Below are 20,420 nucleotides of genomic sequence, written 5' to 3' on the forward strand. Positions count from 1 at the left end.
AGAAGACTTATCTCCAGAAAGGTCCTATTCTGTGGTAAAGATGAAGGACAGAAGTGTTAGAAGAAGGGTGTCTAAAGTAAGCTGTTGTTCTCACAAGAGGGTTGGCAGTTAACTTGGATATGAGATGGTTGACATGCTAGCAAAAATCTATCACTCAAAGTAGTTTTCAGTGCCTGAGATAGAAAATAGGGAAGTTGGAATGGCAGTGCTGGTCAGACCAGGCACCCATCTAACCTAGGGCCTTCTCTCTAACAGTGGCGAGCCATGGATGTCTAGGTAAAAGAAGAACAGGGCTTAGTGTGTGGTACTTGCCTGGTATGCTCTCTGGCCAGGTAGTGATTTGGAGCTCAAACCACCCCTGATCTAGAAGTTGCATCTGTAAAATGCAGTGGTCCCCTGTGAACCTTTGTTTTGTGAATATTTCTGGTTGCTTTTTGAAACCGCTGGTATCCATAACATCCTGAGGCAAAGTACTCCAGAGCTTAATAATATGTTGTGTGAAGAGCCACTGCCTTTCCCTTGTTTTCAACCTGCCACCTTCTCGCTTCATGCTATGCCCCTGGCTCCTGCCTGGAGGGGACAGTGCTCCCATTGTGCCCAGCTTGCTCCCCCCGGGACATACGTGCGTGATTTATGGACCTCTGTCATATCCCCACTTGGTCATTTTGTTTCCAGCTTATTCTGTTTAGTGATTCCTGGCTGGGAAGCTGTTCCACACCTTTGATCATCCTTGTGACCTTTCCCTGAACCTTCCCCAGCTCAAATATATCCTTTCTGAGGACAGAGGGGCAAAACTGCATAAGGTATTCAAGGTGCAGGCACATAAGAAATACACACAGTGGCATGATAATAACAACTTGTTTTGGTCTTTTCTTTAAAAGCCCCACTCTTTGATTTTCCTTACTGATGGATTCTTGATACCAAACCTGTATTTATGTGAAAATATCTACATAAAGGATTGTACTCTAGAGGGGTAATCAGCTTCAAGGCCATCATTTTAGACTATACCATCCTAGCTGAACAGTATGAATAAAAAAAAGAAAAAAGTTTGTTTTAAGAAAAACAGGATAGGATGAGTTTTTTAAAAATCCAGAATGAAAATAAACATTTTTAGGGCAATTCACCTGAATTTTCTTTTCACACTTTTGTTTGAAGAAGTTTTGTGTGAAAGTTTTATTTATGTTTCTTTATTTTTTAAAGAAATATTATATTGGTTTAGAGATGATTCAGGAAATTTCAGGCCATGAACGTTACATTAAGACCTTGCAAGAGACTTTTTGCTAATGAAATAAAATGAATCTGGAAGAACATAAGAGGTCTTTGTAGTGGGAGATTGTGCTGGGCAAATTCTTGGACTCTCTGAGTACATCAGTGAAGTGGTCAGTGGGTAAAGAAAAATGAGTTGGTGAAATTTATTTAGACTTTGAAAGACCTTTGTCAGCAGCTATTAAAAAATTAAGTAGTCCCTGGCTAAACATCAAAGAGTTGTTTTTACTGAAAAAGCGGGAAGGAATCAATTTCCATGAGAGATCAGTTCGCATTATTGCAAAATCCTAAGAGCAGGGTCTGACAGGTTTCCACATTAGGGCCAATGTTTAGTGTACACAGTAATAACTGGGAAATGACGGCGAGCCCTGAGGCGGTAAGTCAGCAGATGGCCCCCAAATAATTCAGGTTAGTTAAGGTGAAAGAAGTAGCTAGGAAGACAAAGACTGGGAAAAATTTGGTGAACCTTAAGAAATCTAGATAAATTAATTGCTCACAGCAAATGAGGTTCAGTATTGCTAAATGCAATTTATAAATGCAGTAGCAGTTACAGAAACAATGGATGAATGCAGTGCAAATGTACAGAAGTGCTCTGTACGCTGTAGACAGTTCTACATTACAGGAATTCAAGAAAAAAGGTGAAAAATCTCTACTCAGCATGCAACTACTAAGCTGCTACAAATTGCATATGCAGTAGGGAAAGTCCTACCCACACAAGAAATAGAAACTATTCAGGTAGTCAAATCACTCCTTTTTAATTTAAGAAGTCCCTGAATCACACAGGTTTGAAAGACAAAACATTCATATAGCACATAATTTGAAGATGCTGCTTCCCTTTGCAAAATTATAGTCTTGGTAACTGCTAGAAAAGTGTTCTGACTGGCCAAAACCCCCACTTTGACTAAATTAGGTTAATTATCATTATAAGTTGTTTGAAGATTATAAAGATAACTATCTTTTGGTGTACCGATACTACCAGTAAGTTTGAGAAAGTTCTCACATCACAGGGTTAGTTTACTTAAGACTCATGGAATTGTTTCTATTCTGTGATTGACCACTGTAGTAATATAATCCTGTTTCTTGTAGAGTTAGGGGATAAAGCACATTTAAAATTTGGTTTTCCTCAATATGCAAACTTGTGTGTTTCTGCCTTCTACAAACATTTGAGCTAGTAAAACCTGATATCATAAATATCCAGAAAAAGCAAATATAAGAGAGTAAAAAACAGCTGTGAAACATTTGTTTAGAAATCTGATCAAGTATTTGCAACTTTTTTGTTCTTTTTCTTTTCAGTATTTGTCTCCTATGTAGGTGGCTTTACTTCTTCACATAGGCAATAATTTTCACCTAGAGAATTCCAACCCCTTTTACAAACAACAAGTGATAAATAAACTTCAATTCAGTGTTACATTGCTGTCATCTGAACTGCACTTGCCCGTGGTGTGAAGTATGCAGGGCATACCAACTCGAAGCAACCTCCCTCAATTTTTATAGTGTGCCAATATTGTATCAAAGGGGGAGAATAAATGGTAGAAATTGGTTTAACAAGCAGACTTGAATTAACACTTTCATTGCAATGAAGAACACCCTGGGTCTTTTTGTGACTGCAAATGACAAGGGGCAGCATCTCCCAGACCCTCTGAGTGATCCACTGGGTCAGAGAGGGGGTGGGGAGGAGGTGCAGAGGGCTGCAGCATTTCGGTCAGGAGTTGGTCAGAAGTCCTGCAGTATTGTACAGACCCCTTCCAGCTGTTTTTAATGCAGGAGGAGGCATGTAAGGCATCAAAGAGAAGTCACTGTGGATTGTGCACAGGGCACTCAGCGAACTGTTGCCTGTCTCTCCTTTCTTTCTTTTTCTTTCTTCTGCTCAGGTAGATTTGCCACAGCTTGAATCAAATGGATTCCATTTGTCAGTTTTCAGGGTTGATGGAGTATCTTGCCTTACATCTTGATTGACTTTTCACTCTTTGCTTTTTGCTCTGCAGCTGCACACAGTTCTTTACTGTAAGTTGTCACAGATGTAGACTTTGACTCACATGCTTGCAAAGTGAATCAGTGGCAACATCTGTTCCCCCAGAGGGATGGGTGCACCAGCTTCAAACCACCCACAGCGGCAGTGCCTATGGAAGCTGGTATTTCCTGGCTTGCATTCTGGCAAGCTTGTTCATTAAGGGAGAGGAAAAAAATCAATCCATGCTTCTGGGCTTTTGTGCATAGGTGTCTAGATCTCCCCTATATTCAGAAAGACAGGCTCAGAGAGAGGGAGTCACGTGGCATTCCTGCTAACATGCATCTGAAAGTTCCAGTTCAATCCAAGGTTCCCTATATGGTTATCGCAGTCAGAGACGGCATTTTTCGTGTGTGGCAGGTGTTCCAATACCTTGTAAGGAATTATTTGCTATTAAAACAAAAATAATTTTGTAGGATGCATCTTCCCCTCTGTTGCTTTAGTGGACCTGCACACATGAACCTGAAGATGACCTATATGGATAGTCCATGCAGAACTGATTGTGAATCCTGGTGGGGTTCTATCAATCTGCAGTGGGATCTGCAGTCTGACAAATGAAACATAGTGGGATTTTGGGCAGTTCAGAAGACGAGATACCAAGAAGAGGAGAGCATGTGTGAGGCTGACTGGGCATCAGTTTCAGTCCTAAATCGTGACCCAAGTCTATAGTTCTTCTGCAATTAGCTGTGTATTCTCCTTTAAAGGCTGCCTCTGAAAAAGATCATACAACTGAAAAATCTCCCACTTCAAGAGTAAAATGGAGGGAAGCCAGAGATAAACAGTCACAGAGTCAGGGGAAAAGGAACTGATTTATGAGGAGGATCAAAAATGAAGGGAGGTTTACCAGGGTGGCTTAGTCTCCCCTACCAGCCATTAGTGACACAAGGGACATTGTAAACTGTGGGTGAAGTGATAGTGAATGAGTCGTGGCAAGGTGTGGTTTCACATCCTCTTTGTGGCTGCACTCAGCCCTGCAGCATCCTACATGGAGGTCTGGCTGGTCCACAGAAATGTCCTCTTGATTCTGAGCAATCACGGGCCATAGATGCAGGCTGGCCAGGGGGAGGCTGTGTGGGTGTTTGGTCCACATGTATTTTGAGGCTTTAAATGTCTTCTTTCTATAGTTTTAGGGCAGGGGTGCACGATGTCAGGACCATTACTCTCCAAGAAAAACTCTTGGTGGGAATATCTTCATCTCTGGTGTTAGCAAATAGAGTATAGGAGGAGGCAGCCTGAGATCTCTGTGGTTTGCTGGCAGTAGCTGCGCTGGGGGAATCACAAGGGAGTTACCTGCTTACCAGTCCCTTTGTACACTGGTTTACAAACAAGAGGTCCTTAAGAGGTCGCTTGATGGGAACTTGGCTGCAGGAGTTGGGCTTGCAATCAGAAGTGGGGTTATGAGTGGGGAAGTGCACTGGGAAGTGAGGTCATGAGTAGAAAAATTCAAGAAACTGCTCTAAGATCTGGGTTTAGTGCAAAGTCACCCTTGGCCTCTCTTACATGCTCCCATCACTGTGTCCTTAACGCTTCTACAGACACTTGAAAAAAACTCTTCCTGATCCATGAGAATATTAACTTGAATCCCGTTGCTTTCGTACAGTTCAAAACACTTGCCAGCAGGCTAACAACAATCTCCTTTGTCAATGTGAGGAAAAACCTGGGAACTTTGTGATCAAGGACTATTTCTCATTTTCATGAAAGCAACAGGAAAAGGTTGAGCCACAGGAGAGACATTTAGAGTCAAAGAATAGAACTTGCCTCAGCAAAGCTATAATCATATACACACACCAACCAGTGGAGCTTAGAAATCAGTCTTGTAGCACCAGACCAGCTTCTCTGTGAGAATGGTCATGCATAAGAAATGAGAGTTAATAGCTATTTGTAATTAAAAAAGGATATTTGCTTATATGTGCTGTTCTCATGAATCCAGAAAGCAGCTAGTTTTTCAGTCTAAATAAAGAGAAAGTAAAATAATCTCTCATATTTTCCTTTGGAACTGTGTTAATAGAGAAGCTAATGTAAAGCATGTAAAAACAGTGGTGAGATGTTTAATTAATATTAAAGCATTAGAAAGGGAGATGGTGCATTTTTCTATGCATGCAAGATAATATTTTTATATGATAGTCCTTTTACTGCACAATATTTATGGCCATATAGTTTACATTTTATTAGGAATGTTTTCCTGAATGTGCAATAAGACCCTTATCTCTACCTATTAACAATGTCCCCTTATAAGGAGGCCTTAGGGAGGGTTTTGTAACCTTCAGGAGAGGCAAGTGAGATGCAGGATTTCCTTAGAACTGCATTTGATCTATAAACAAAGCTCCCCTTGGTATCTCTGAAGGTTTAAATGTCACCTCTTCAGCAAGAAACAATAGGAGAATCCCAGAGTTTGCCAGTTTTGAATAATTATTTTAATTTAAAGTGTTGGGTTGTGTTCCCATTCCTACACCAAAATGTCTTGCAGGCACAAAGAGGAATTATTTGTGGAATGCAACATCAGCCAAGTCTCAACACACACGCTGGGAGGAATTGGCATAGGCTCACCTGGTTTTGCGTGCAGGGCAGTGTTGAAGTGTAGGAGTTTGGACTGGTTTTTCCTTTGAATTCTTTTCATTAATGTTACAGAACAGCAGATCCAAATTGCCCATTATTTGCTTGCTTCTCACATTTTTCTAAGTCAGAAAAACTGTGGCTGTCAATGGGACCTACCTTGTTGCAGACAGCATGGGACAATTCCTCTCCTCTCCTCTCCTCTCCTCTCCTCTCCTCTCCTCTCCTCTCCTCTCCTCTCCTCTCCTCTCCTCTCCTCTCCTCTCCTCTCCTCTCCTCTCCTCTCCTCTCCTCTCCTCTCCTCTCCTCTCCTCTCCTCTCCTCTCCTCTCCTCTCCTCTCCTCTCCTCTCCTCTCCTCTCCTCTCCTCTCCTCTCCTCTCCTCTCCTCTCCTCTCCTCTCCTCTCCTCCCCCACTTACAATAATCATATTTTCTTCTACTTAGATGTGCTTGGCACACCTTTGCCTGTTGAAGCAATTAGTTTTTGTAGCCTGGAGTTCTTAGAGCAGCTGAGCAAGTGGGATCTAGCAATTGCAATTGATTGAATGTATCATTAAGGCTATGTGAAGAATCGGGTTTTTTTTCTTCTGGTGACTGGGTTAAAAAGATCAAGATTTTGGTTTGGATTAAAACAAACCTAGACCTTTTTTTCAATTTTCTTTCTCCCTAAGGAAGAATGAAAACTCACAAAATTACATTTTATGTTGAATGAAACATTCTGTTCAACCCAAAATGAAACATTTTGTTTTCCAAGAATTTGCAAGAAAAGCAAAGGAAATGAAGGGATAGATTCACAAAACTGGAAAATGAAAAGGAGGAGTTGGACACTTTTAACCTGTTGCCAGTGAACTCTTCTCTTTTGTCACTTTTCAACTTTGTATGAATATTTATTGGAACACAGAAACGACCCCAGAGGAGTGGTCCAACTTGCAGGCTACCTACACTTTCTCCTGTACCCATTTCCCTTAAAGATTTAAAATAAAAATTAAAAAGAGTAGACCATAAGGCAGCACCTTCATCTTCACCCTGTTGAGGTAAAGACAAAGGCATGCCTTCTTTGCACAGTGTAGCCTTTAACCCCTTCTGACACGTACAGCTCAATTTTGCTGTGCTACCAAGCCCCTCAGTCACTTCTGTTGAAGATCTTCTACCCTGTAGAGGATTTTTAGAACCACCTAGAGGAAATGAATGGGACTCTGATCTTACCTGATCGGTAGGATGCTCAGCTGAAAGGTGGGAAACCTGCAGTTTAGTAATTTCTTAAGGTCTTTAGTTACTAATGAAACTAGTTAAGGGGGCAGATAGAGACAGATACCCTGCCTGGAATACAAAAAGGGTTGATATTACGGGTGAACTTCTGGGAGGTGAGGGCTATTGGTTACATCTCCTTTGGCAGAGGAAGGAAACCGGTGTTTTCTCACATCCACCTGAGTTCTCAGCCTGCTGTAACACTAGTTAAAAGAATGCCACAACTAATGCATTCCTGAGTCTGGCTTTTTAAACTTTTCTTCAAGCCAAAATGATTCGGTGAATTTGAACAGTCTGCCCTTTGCTGCATGTATTACATGGCAGATATTCCACCAAATAAAAAACGTCCTTGAACATGTGTGAATTTACAGTATGAGTCCAGAGTAAATACTGGGCTGAATGAAGCATTTAAGGTGAAATTCAACGTTTCTTTCAGAAAGCTCTAAAAATCAAGATTATACATGGCGCTTCTCTCAACACAAATAGAGCTATAGCAGAGTGGTCTATAGGCAGTGAAGGACTTTGAATTGTACATTTTATAGGGTAGATACCATATCCTCTAGGTATAGTTTTGTAGTTGGTCTAAGACCTTGACTGAGTAAGCTATGTTGACGTTGCTTTTGACATTTGTGTTTCTATGGAGGGAGTATTAAAGAAGAATAAGAGGAAACAGCCACTTCAAACTACTTACTGATGAAGATGAGCTGAGAGAGGCCTGGTTTAGGATTGAATGGATTTTCCCTTTCTGTGGTGCCATCTTTGTGAACATGGAAACTTCTTGTGTTTTCCTGATGCAGACAAGGAAAAAGGCTGAGACCAAGCCAATTGCTCTGCATGGAAGTAAGTTACTAATTTTTTTAAGCCATGGAGGCTTGTAAGCTATTTCCAATTCTGTTTTAAGAGTTCATTCTTGAGAAGAACTCTTATCGGATTTTTGCAGAAAACAGTACACATACATGTGTTTTTGTATATGCAGATGGAGAATTTCTGTTGGCAGTCTCAATTTATGCTCAAAAAGTCTAATGTAAGTTGAGCAAGCTGCATTAATAACAGCCAAGTACTAGTGTTCATAGCTTGAGGGTAAGCAAAAGGAAAGAGCAAGAAATGAGATTTTTTTTCATTCCAGTCTTTTGCTACAGCTAGGAGATGAAAAGTGATTTTGGAAAAGGGTCCATGAAAATTTAGACAAAAGAGAAAAGGGAGAAGCAAGCCCTGACCCAAGTGTTCCATACAAGATCTCCACTGAATGTTCAGTTTGGTGGCTGAACTGAGGACACTGGAATAGACTCTTGCTATAGTGGTGATACTAAGTGAAATTTTTTTCCTGTTTTGCAAGGACCTAACATCAGGACATTCTTGTGGCATTAAAATACAAATTTTAAGTCTGTTTCAGAACAGGAAAAGAAGAAAATGCTCTTTTCCACACTTTACCACTGTAGCTGAGTAAGTAGATACACATGATTTACTTTATATTTGATGTATACAAATATGTTTACAAAATATTAATATTCATGCTAAAAGCCACATACCCATATGTAATTATACTATAAAAGGAAAAATAATTTAAGATTGATCAAAACCTTTCATTTGACTCAAAGTCAAATATTCAGTTTCCTTTGTGGGATTGTAAACTCTTTCAAAAACTCTTCAACGTAATTGGACAATTTTAAGGTAAAAAAATACCATTTGGAAATGAGAAAGGGAAAGAATACTGAAAATATCAAATGAAACACTTTGCCCTGTCTTTCATCTTTCTGAGATCTCACTGCCAAAACTATTAATTAAATTTAACCCTCCTCCCCTGCAAAAAGTGTTTTTCAGCAAGTAAAATACTGAGAATAACCTAATCTACCCTAGAGTCCTTATGCTGTACTCCTTTCTCTAATTCACATGTTGTATTTGCTGTTATTCACATGCTCAAATAACTGCCCTGATGTTCACTTACTCATTGATTTGTGCACAGAAATGTGCAAGTCATTCTCTTCAAAAGTTTAAACGGAAAAATCTTAAGAAAAAAGCCTCTTACTGTTGCAGAATCTGAACAGCTGTCCTAATATATTTCCAGAAGTGCAGTGAGTGTTAATTTAACTGTTGATAATGCCATGCTATCCTGGCTTCAGTGACCTGCCTCCAAGGGGTCTTTCTTTTCTGCCTCCTCATGGATGAGCACGCTGGTTCTCCTGAACGTCAAGTTTAGGTCTGTGTGCTTGCAGAAGAAGTTGGATTATGTTTTGCACATTTGTATGCTTGTTTTGTTTTCTTCTGCCAAAAACATTTTTTACCTGAGAAAGAAGGCGTTAATAAAAATAGGCTTTCTGCTCTTAAAACGTTAGCCACAGCTTCTCATCACCCCATGAAAAGCTCTCTTGTTTCCTTGCTCAGCTCCTCCTGAACTTCAAACAGTCCTATAATCCCTTTGACCTTAGAAGGTCAAAGATATGTAAAAAGTATCATTCTTCGTGTAAAAGCACATTAATCATTCTTACCTAGTCCTTTATTCTCTTTTGAGGGCCCTGTGATTCAAGAACCACCTTGTAGCATTAACATATATAATTTCAACTCTTTCCTTAAGCAGGTAATAGAGGAGAAATCCTTTCTGTCCCTACTTTTGCTGACTCCTTGAATACAGGCATCTAATTTATTTTCATAATTAACTGCATAATTTAAAATATCAATATTCACTCAAAATACACATATATATGTCCAATTGTACTATAAATATTATTTAATTAAAATACTTTAATGAGTTGAGCTAGATTTTTAAGCATGCTGCTCCCCATTTCTATGGATTTGGCAGGACATGAAAGTCCTAGGACTAAATTCTGACGTCAATGTAAATCTGGAGTTTAATTTAGGTCACTGAAAGAAACCTCCAGACTTTCACCTGAAGACAGAATTCATCTCCCCTAAAGAGCTGTATCCTGCAGTCGAGGGGGAAAGGGAATAGGCAAAATGAAAACGCTGCTAGAAATGAAGCAACTTACAGCCAAACCTAATTAACTGCGTGAAGCCTGTCAAAGGTCAGGGCGAGATCACCGCAGGAAATGCAAGTGCAAGACTGAAACAACATTGGCAATGGGAGAGTGAGGGCAAAGGCAGAAATGAGCCCTTCAGGCAGGCACAGCTTCATGCTGGAGAGCCAAGCCAGCCTGCCGGTGAAGTTAGTGAGCCTGCGAGGGAGGCGCTCCTGTCTCCTTAGGTCCTGTCTGTGACAAGCAACTGAATGTATCGTGATGCCAATGGGCAGTAACCACGCGTTTCTTCAAGCGCATGCTTGGTGCATTGGTGCATTGGGCCCTAAATTCACAGCAGGTGGTAGAATGAGCTGCACCAAGGAAGCTGGTGAGACCCGGGCAGGCGCTGAAGTTGTTTTGAGCCTGACTCATCCTTTCTCAGTTATCCATGCCTGATGCTGTTGGAGCAGTAGTTTTTTCAACTGAAATACCTGTGCACTGGTACTATGGTTTTCTTTTTTTTTCCTATTTTTTTAAGTAGGATTGTTTGCCAGTGGATAGGCGGGACAGTTTTTAACTGTAGTTTAATGAAAACTATTGAGACTAGTATGTTTGCATATTTAAAGGATGTCTGTGACAAGGTGCTTGAAAAGGGTATGCGTGGAAGCCTTTCTGAATGGTGTGGTTCAAAGGAAAAACACAGGCTGCAGAACAAAAAAAAGAAGTGACATCAAAGTGTCACAGCTGGGAAAAAAAACCCCAAGGTGATTTATTTACCCAAGGTGATTTTATGAGAAAAAACCTTTTTCTGTGAGGGTGCCAGAGCAGTGGAACAGGCTGCCCAGGGAGGCTGTGGAGTCTCCTTCCCTGGAGACATTCAAAACCCACCTGGACACGTTCCTGTGTCCCTGCTCAAGCAGGGGGATTGGACAAGACGATCTCCAGAGGTCCCTTCCAACCCCTACCGTTCTGTGATTCTGTGATTCCATTCTATCTTTTGTATTTTTTTTTTTTCTGTATAAACAGCCTTGCACTAAAAGAGTATAAGTAGTGAACCATTGCTGTGTTGATGTGCCAGGGAGGTACATGATGTGTCCAGACCTGTCCACCTTTTCCTGTCCCTACTCTATTAGGACTGGAAACCAGTTCTGGGGGTCACAGGGGCAACAGCATTGCCCTGAAATTTGGGTATCTTGACAAGGCTGTTCTCAGCTTCCTTCAGCCTTCCTGGCGTTACTCCAATTCCAGCATAAAGTGCTCACTGATCTCCTTGAATCTTTGAAGCAGGACAGTGAGATGATGAGAGAAGTACCACTCAAAATACATGAAAAATCCAGGGAAAAATGTCCATTTTTAATGTGTTCTCTTTCCCCAGCAGGGGATGAAAAATGCCTCTTGCTGATTATTGTCTCCTACAGGCTACAGAAAGGCTGTTTCTGACATCTGTATAGTTCCTTGGTATTTTTATCTTACCTTCTCTCTTCCTCTTGCCAGGAAGCAAGGGGAGCTGCAGCAGCTCTGACTTTTCACCAGTATGCTGAAAATGAACCCAAATCATAGACTAATGCCAGGAGGGCTAGGGTGCACTACAAGCAAATTGTTATCTTGGCTGATAGCATGAACTGACAAGCCACTGGGCTGTTCATGCCGGGGGAGAACACACTGTAAGACAGAGGACCAGACAGAGAATAGAAGGAAATGTTCTTGTACCTGTGAGAGAGTTACATGACTCTGAAATTCTCCTGCTCCTTAACATGGGATCCTGTCATCAAATTTATCTGAGCCTAATATCCCATGACCCTGTCACACACGTCTTCTCAGTCTTTTGGCACTGCCACCCTTGCAGCATGGCAGCTTTCTTGAGCTTCTAGTGAGGGGTGCCCTAAGCTCAGACCCACAGTTCACTTTCCTCCTAAGCTTCTCCATTAGCCCTTTCTTCACTGTAGTATGGTGAGGCCCAGCCTCCTTCCGGCAGCGACTGCCTTTTCTCTGTTCCCAGTATCAAAACTCAAAATTCCCACCACCACCACCCACTGGGATAAATACCACAAAGGGCTCTTTCTTTGGGTCCTCACAAGAGTGCAGCGCTGTGCCCCTGGGCTGTCTCTACGGGTATTTTTATCTTCTTTCTTCTGAAGCTTCAGCTACTTTTGTCCTGAAAAAGTTCAGGCATCTCTCTGCCGCCCAGGGATATGACCCGTTTTAACCTCCTACCTTCTGCACTAAACCTGGCTTTTATCTACCCCCCTGCTACACACTATTTTGGCCACTGAGCCAACTGACTGTACAGGAGGGGCTTTTCCCTGTCCTTTTCTCACATATGAGGACTCAAAATCACATCACGGGAGCTGGGTGTTTACTGTTCTTTGTCAACAACTATTCCTTTGTCCAAGCCATGTGTGGCGTGGTGTCCTAATCCCGCTAAAGGTACCATCTGATCCGGCCCAGCCATTATGAATCCCCACCTGGCTCAGACATCTGTTATTGGGCATGAAGTTCTCTAACTTACCTCCCAGAATTTGAAATAGGTGGGTCAACAGTTCAAGCCTGATTTGTGATCCCAGACAAGCTTGGAAAACCATTGATATCAAACCCTCCCTTAAGATAGGGAGGACAGAACTCTCCCCCAGAGACTTGTTGAAAAAAGCATGTAGTTGCCTGCAGGTTTGTTGGAGGGAAAAAAAGGCACAAAAATTAACCTGGGAACTGTCAGGCCAGGTGCTTTACCCGGTGTTATGTGTTTCAGGCTATTGGCAAGCTCCAATGTTGTTAATGGACATCCCAGGTTTCCTGCTGGGACACAGAGAATCAGGGCATTTATATTTTAGCAGAGACCATTTCCAGATACATGTGTGAAGGAAAGAATTGAAATTGCAAGGGCTTGCATGAAAGTTAAAGAATCTCTTGGTTATATCTTTGGGAACAATGCACAGTTTATTCTGAGTACTTTGATGTGCAGGAAGGGTCCTGTCTAAGCCTCCTTGCTTTGGTGGAAGCTCTGATGCACTGCCTGCCTTCTCTTTGCTTCTGAAGCTTCAGCAACTTTTGTTCTTAAAAAGTTCAGGCATCTCTCTGCCGCCCAGGGATGTGATCCGTTTTAACCTCCTACCTTCTGCACTAAACCTGGCTCCTTCCCAAAACCAAGAAGCATGAACACAGCCCGAGATGCGTGCCACATACCAAGCTCCTACCTGTTTCTGGTGAATATGAGGAGGAGTTCAAGGGAAGGATTTGAGGCATGCTCCTCATCCAACCCCCTTGCTTTCTTTTCACTCCCCTTTCATAGCTGGAGCAAAGCTAATAAGCCTGCCTATAAGAAAGGCTTTTCATGTGTTACAAAGAAGCTGGCTGGAAGAAGTGGACAGTTCATTGCTATCCAGGAAGAGGTTGATTTCCTTCTTTATAAACATCTCAGAATGAAGCTATAGAAGTAATAAAATATTAAACCTCCACCTATTTAGTTTCTTGTGCAGTCTGTCAGGGGAGAAGTGAGGGAGAAAGTCAAAAAATCATCAGTGTGCCAGCTCATACAGATTGGACTATTTCCCCAGAAAGGAAAGAAAAAAGTCAGTCTGTGAAAATTGTTTACGGGTAAGGAGGAAAAACACACAGCTTCTTGCTGTTGGATTCACAAACATCCACCCAGCCCTACCTCTTTTATTGGAGAGGCCAACAACTTTCTGGATCATGCTGCTTCACAGATATTAGGAGATAATTAAAGGAAGGATCCAGTACAGGCTCTAGAGCTTATTAGAAGTAGCCTGTGACTTCGAGAACGTGTATCTTTCTGCAGCCTGATGAAGAATCTGTGCATAGTATCTGCCTTATTGGAAGACCACAATTATTATTGGGTTTCCTAATAATAATCAGAATAATTTTACACCTATTTTTGAGTACCCTGTGTATGGGAAACTTATTCTGAATAGTCAGAACTTTACCAACAGCAACTAAAGGTAATTTTGCTTGAGTAGCTTTGAGTTGATTCTGAATTTTGTGGTATGGAAGAGGACAATGCTTTCCCACCAGTCCCATCCCCAGTTTACAGTGTTGTCTAATTTAAGCTGTTTGGGTGTGTTGTAGCACCCAGACTTCCAAAGAGCTTGGGCATGCAGACAGGAAGCATCCCACCTTCTCCACCCGATGCCACTGGAAAGAGCCAGCGGATCCAGCCAGGGTGTGGACAGGGAAGCTGCATTTGTCAGTGGGGTTGGGCTTCTCTTGCTCAAGAAGGAGTAGTTCAGGTGGAGAATAAGTTGCCTTCAGTTCAGGAGAGGCAGAGAAAAGGAAGGGCAATGCCCTGGTGGCTGCTTGGTGCCCAGTCACTCTGTGATATTACCTAATATTCAGCTGTGTGACAGGGACCATATGCCTTGCAAGATGGGACCAATAACCCTATAAGAATCCTCTCTTGGTCAACACACTTGCTGGACTGTGAAGATCAGTATGGAAGTGGGAAGGAGAGGTAAGGTAACACAGGAAAGTATCACAAAAGATACGATGAGACCGGAAGGGTGACATGAAACTTGGACATGTGAACGGTTAGCACTGCCTTGGGCTGATGCTGTCCATTGACAGAATGGGAAATGTTTTTTGTAAGAAAACATAGAAAAAGATTTATTTTACTTGGAGTCTGCAAGGTGGTTTCAGGATATCTACTGATAGTTCAGGGCCTCTACTGGATTCAGATGTTTAAGGACAGGAATGCAAAGAGAAATGCAAACAATTTCAGCCCAAAAATCTCCCCAAAAGGGGGAGAATTTTTGATGTGGAAGACACGGGGTGGCTTAGCAATGAATGTAAGCTGGATACTGGTAGTCATCACAGATGACTCAGGAGCTACTCTGCCATGTTCCTCTGCCCTGGGAGGTAAGATGCGCACAGTAGAATATGGGTAATCAGGCCCCCTGACAAGGGTCAAACTGGAATCAGGTTTGGAGATTGGATGAAGGTAGTGCAGTCAATTAGAATCCAGGATATAGGCTGCACTTAGCCAGAAGGTCTGGTCAAGAAGGTCCTCAGAGGCTTAAGCACATAGGGACTATAAACTGCAGAGCAGATACTGGGATAGCAGATGAGATAAGGTTTAAGCAATCTAAGACAAGCAGGTCAGAATTAGGAGGAAGAAAATTAGCAAAGGTCAAATCAGAAGTCCATGAAGAAGGGTCAAGGGCTAGGTTGGGAATTACAAGTGAGGTTCAAAGGCCAAAGCAAAGGCTGAGCAGACAAGGAGCACTGTATACTGAAAACATACATATTCCCCATGATAGAGTCCATCTGTACTGGATCAACTAGGACCAGAAACTCTGATTTTGTGCCGGGTTTCAAATTCTTACAGGGACCAAACTTGGAGGCTGCGCTTGTCTTCAAAGAAAGGAGATTTATTTACCACAGACAGAATCCTGAGAGATTCTTCTTTTTGTAGACTCATGAAGATAACTAGCTTTAAAAAGAAAAAGATCTCAGGCACATGATGGTAGTTCTTTCTCTTTGCCTGAGACGAATATTCAAAATAATTTCCAGTGTCCAAACCCATCTAATCTAGACCTTCCAAGTCACCCAAGGGTCGTTGTCTGACTGCAGGAATTGCTGAATGACTTCTGTGGTTTGCAAGCCACAGGCCACGATCTCAACAGTCCCTCTTGTCAGCAAGTGTCAGGGTGCTTTGGAGAATGTCACACCTTGTGGCACCTGCAAGGGCTCCTTACTCATTGCTGTTCCTTATTCTCGTTAGCCTTCTCTTTCATCTGTGTTAAAAACTGGCAAGCAGAGAAAGGAGGGTAAAGTCATTGCCATTTTTCTTGGCTTCAACAGGCTGCAGACCCATATTATCAACTGCAATAAAAGATGCTGGAAAGGAATTGAATACTTTGGTGTAGAGTATTTGAATGAGCTTCAAAATCTTGTGTGTTCCAGCTGAAAGATCAACATCATTTTGGTCTGAAAATGCTGATGCTGCTCTGGCGGGCTGCTGCTCTTATGACTTCATTAGTGTGGCGCAGATTCTTGTCTCCCTCACTTTGGTTTTACACTGAAGTAGCTCTGTCAGCTCACTGGAGGTACATCTGACTTAACTCAGTATAGCTGAGAGGAGAATCAGGCCACAAATGTCCTAGGCCTAACTCTTTCAGACAGGAGGGAACGTCTGGTTTGGATCCCTTTGGGTTAAGAGGAAAAAAAAAGAAGAAAAAAGAAGAAATGCTTTTAAAACCTCAAAAACAAACATAACCTTTGTTTCCCCTTGGTAGCAGGTTTTGCTTATGAAGTGATAGTATGTGATTCTATTTAGCATGCTGGAGCTGCCCCACAATGATACAGTATGTTTTCTATTTTCCTTCTGGGAAAGAGCCGGCTCCCCAGCAATGACGTGTGGACACAGTTTGGTTAGCTGTTGAACCAGAGAACAGTGGGGTTGCAGAGCTGACGCACTTTGGATACTTCTGCCATCTTCCATCCTCTGATGGCACAGACAAAGTTCATCAAGGCAGGAATGACCTAGAAGGATGTTTACGCAATATAACAATGAAGTATTGTTTTCAGGCAGCTCTGATGACACTGAAATGATATCACTAGAAAAGCATCTTTTCCAATGGTAATTGCAGCCTACTGCTAGATCTAGATCTTGAGAGAATTTTATTAGTCTTACTGCCTACATGACCCAATGTGGGCGTAGTGCAAAACATCAAGATAAAGCAGAGAAGATGTGAATGACAAAGTATTGACATGGCATGGGTAATGTCCCACCGCAGAGCAATAGAAGAGCTGGGATTTTGTTCTGGGTTTCCTAAGTCACAGCACTTTAGGTTCCTTTGTACAGGAGACCATGATTACAGTGTTCAGGTCTGGTGGTTTGTCAGAGGAAGATGGAAAATATCAGTTCTTCTCTAGTGCGAACTCCCTGCTTGTAGGGGCAGCTAAAGGTGTTGACAGAGATTTCTGTGCAACAACCTGACACAAAGGCTATTAGATTGAAGGAGTTTTGATTCCTTACACAAGTTGTCTTGCCAAGACAAATGAGATGAGTGGATTGTTGGTATGAGTGAATTATTATTATTAATGATTAGGATCAACTAATGGTAGGTCTACTAATTGTAGATCCCAACCAATTATTCTTAAGGAAAACTACTCTCTCTGCAACTTTTCATCCCCATTGATCTAGGAGGATTTGAGGCTACTGATCTTCATGAGACAGTACAAGGCTCAAGTCACTCCCGGACTTCTGTCTGATGAATGGGAGTTGTTTCCTGGATGTTGGTTTTATTCAGTAGTTTGATTTCAATCAATCTGTGACATTGTCTATACACACTCAGAGGCTTTGCTAGTAGAGGCATCTACATACCTTGTATGTATAGTAGTATACATACCAGTATACTACTTGGCAGCATGTGCTACAGCTCGTGCAAGCCAGCACTTTACTACACAGCACAATAGGCTGGATTCATCAAAGTGATAGCAGGGTCAAAAGGGTAGAGTTGCCAAGACATAACTCACTGTAGTTTAGAGGTAATTTTCATTTTATTTCCTTTTTGATTAATCTTTAAACTTTGATTAAGAGTTTCCAGGGGAGAACAATAGAGCTGTGGGATAGATGTTTAAGTCCAAACTGATAATGGAAAACAATTTAAAAAAGAAGCCCCTCTAAACTTTTCAGCAAAACTTTTTCCAAGAGAAGTCCTTCATGTCAAAACTGAACAGGCTGTTCTCCTTCCAGTTCTGTTGTTCTGCAAATAAGGACCACCTGTAAATAAAACTAACAGGTTGCCCATCTATTATGCACAGCTAAAGGAATTTTAAAGAAAATACTGCTAGAACTCCCACAGATACCATCTAACCCTGTAAAAAAATTTATTTTCATAGCTCAGATCAACAAGCTCGTGGATATTGGACTCAGTCCATTGGTGGCATGTCCTTTCAAAGAAACTACCACAGTCACGTGATTGTTTTGCCACTGCCCTCTGAAAAAGGCCTCAGGCTCAGAAGTTTCCTTTGCTCCATTTCGCCCTCCTGTCCCTGGGTTATGTTTCACCTCACTAATGTTGTGGCAGTTCACGCTGTCCTTACCTAGATGACCAGGGCTTTTACTTTCCCTGGATGGTGCTGAGATCCCCTGTTACCCCAAGGAGGGTGCTGGATCACAGTGTGAGTGGTGGACTGTCAGAAACACCTTGAAGAAGGAATTTTTTACCCCAAAGTGGGGTTGTGTTTGTTGCCTTCATTCTGACAGAACTGGCTGCTGCTATGTGCATAATGCTGTTGAGACGGCTCACCAGTAACCTTGTCTTAGGTCTACCAGCTTTGGAAGGCTTTATGAAAATGCTCGTGCCATTCATGCTTCTAGATAAAGCGAGGAGGGCTTAGGCTTTCTCTTTGAATCATGCCAAGGTCCAGCCGATCAGTTCTTATGTAGTATTAGGTGTGATGTTATCACACCTGTTGCACCTGTTGCAATGTTTTTAAAGCTGGCCAGAGCATACAGGGTTATGTGTTATGTTGGGTTATGTCAGGTGCGTCAAGCCACAAAAATGTGGAAAACAGGCTGCATGGAGGGGCAGACAAGTGTAATCTCAGACAATCATGATGGTTCAAGTCCAGTGCAGTACAACCAGCCAAGAAATTGGCTTTCCAGTGGTAACTGAGAGCTCTGTGGCTGCTTTGTATAGATTGATAATTTAGAGTTCACAACCACCTGCAGATTAATGCAGAGAAGCCACACAAAAGCAGCCTTCTTTCTGGTTAGATGGTCACTACTGATTTTCCTCATGAAATGAGGAATATTGCTTCATCTATATGGCAACTATGTATAATGGCAGTCATACCGCTCCAAAGGAGTACTTTTTGGAAACGGGTCCTTTAAACTTGGCAGAGCAAAACATCTGTGGTTCTAACACAGGTGTTTTGTGACTTTTGTGTCTCAGCTGGTAAGATCTCTTAAGTCCTTTCTTTCCTCCTTTCTTATTCTTTAAAACATCACTGAAAAAACTTTATGATTTTAATACACTGCCTGTGATAAATTTGATAAAATAATCTCTGTAGCAGTCTTGAGTCCTCTGAGAAGCAGATTGCACACCCATCAAAGACAGCTCACAGAGCTCTGACAAGAGGAAAATGTGGCCATGGCCTGAGATGTATGGTAAAACAAGTCATGTTTCATGTAGCCTGTTAAAGCAGGAGGTTGAGGAGAATGGCCACACTCAGATGTATTTTGGCAGCTACTTAAGTTTCCCTGTTCTTAGCCACTTTTAATCCTCTGGGGATTGAGGACTTGATTTGGTGGACTGAGAAAAATCTGTTTTGAATTGCCAAACAATGCATGTATGTCTAAGCAGTGAGATGAACGTAGTGCTGTTTGTAGTGCAGATCAGCATACATTATGCTAGCTCTAAAAACACCAGGAATGGAACTACTTATTTTTGAAAAAGCTCTGCTATACCCTTATCTACATCATAATTATTTACGCATATACAGGAACAGAACAGTTTCTTAACATTATATGCTTAAGGCAGTAGCTAAGTATCTAAAGATCTCATTACCCAAAAATTCTTATTGCTTTAATTTACCTGCTTTAATTTATTTACTGTGTTGGATCTGTACCTTTCAAAAGGGCAAAAGGCGATATGAGTAATTACAGAGCAGCAACACCTGCATCAAGTGATTCTTCTTGCTTAAAAAAAAACCATTGAAAGTGAAATGAAAGATTAAGACTATCATGATATACTTGAATGTAACTGGCATAGCTTTTGCTGTCTATAAATAAACTTAAATTGGGTCATAATAAAATAATATATAAAGGAAAGTCAGTTGATACTTTTAATTTAATTGTTCATCTTGGTAAAAAGCCTCCACAAAAAGTTTAGACAGTCATGGTGAGAGAAAAAAAGTGTTTTGAGAAAACAGGAATGTTGACACCCTACCCACCTCGCTAAACCCCATGAATATTATAGCAAAATATTTACAAAAAGGGAGTTGAATTCATATCCTGGAATAGAAGTTACCTTATTTGCTAATGATATACAAAAAGATACGAAAAACTCCATGTAATAACACAGAATTATTTCCATGAATGTGACTGGGGAGATGGACTTAACTGACTTGAGTGAATGACAGGTAAAATTCAAGGAAAGCTATAAAGTACTCTGCTTTTGGAAGAAATATTTGGAACTCTAAATTAACCTCATCACCACAGAAAAAGATCTTAAACTAAACCCAACTAGCAGCAATAAAGAAGATCTCCGGCATGTGAGGAGGGAAGATCATCTCAGTTACTTGCTGTAGCTCTCGTGTGTCTTCCACTGAGTTATCTCGACATTGTTGGAACCAAGACTGTGGACTGAGACTTTGACTCTTACCCAGTATGGCAGTTTTTATATCCTGAAAAATCAGTATTTGGGTGTCAT

Source organism: Phalacrocorax carbo, chromosome 2 (genome assembly GCF_963921805.1).
Source record: "Phalacrocorax carbo chromosome 2, bPhaCar2.1, whole genome shotgun sequence".
Taxonomy (NCBI): Eukaryota; Metazoa; Chordata; class Aves; order Suliformes; family Phalacrocoracidae; genus Phalacrocorax; species Phalacrocorax carbo.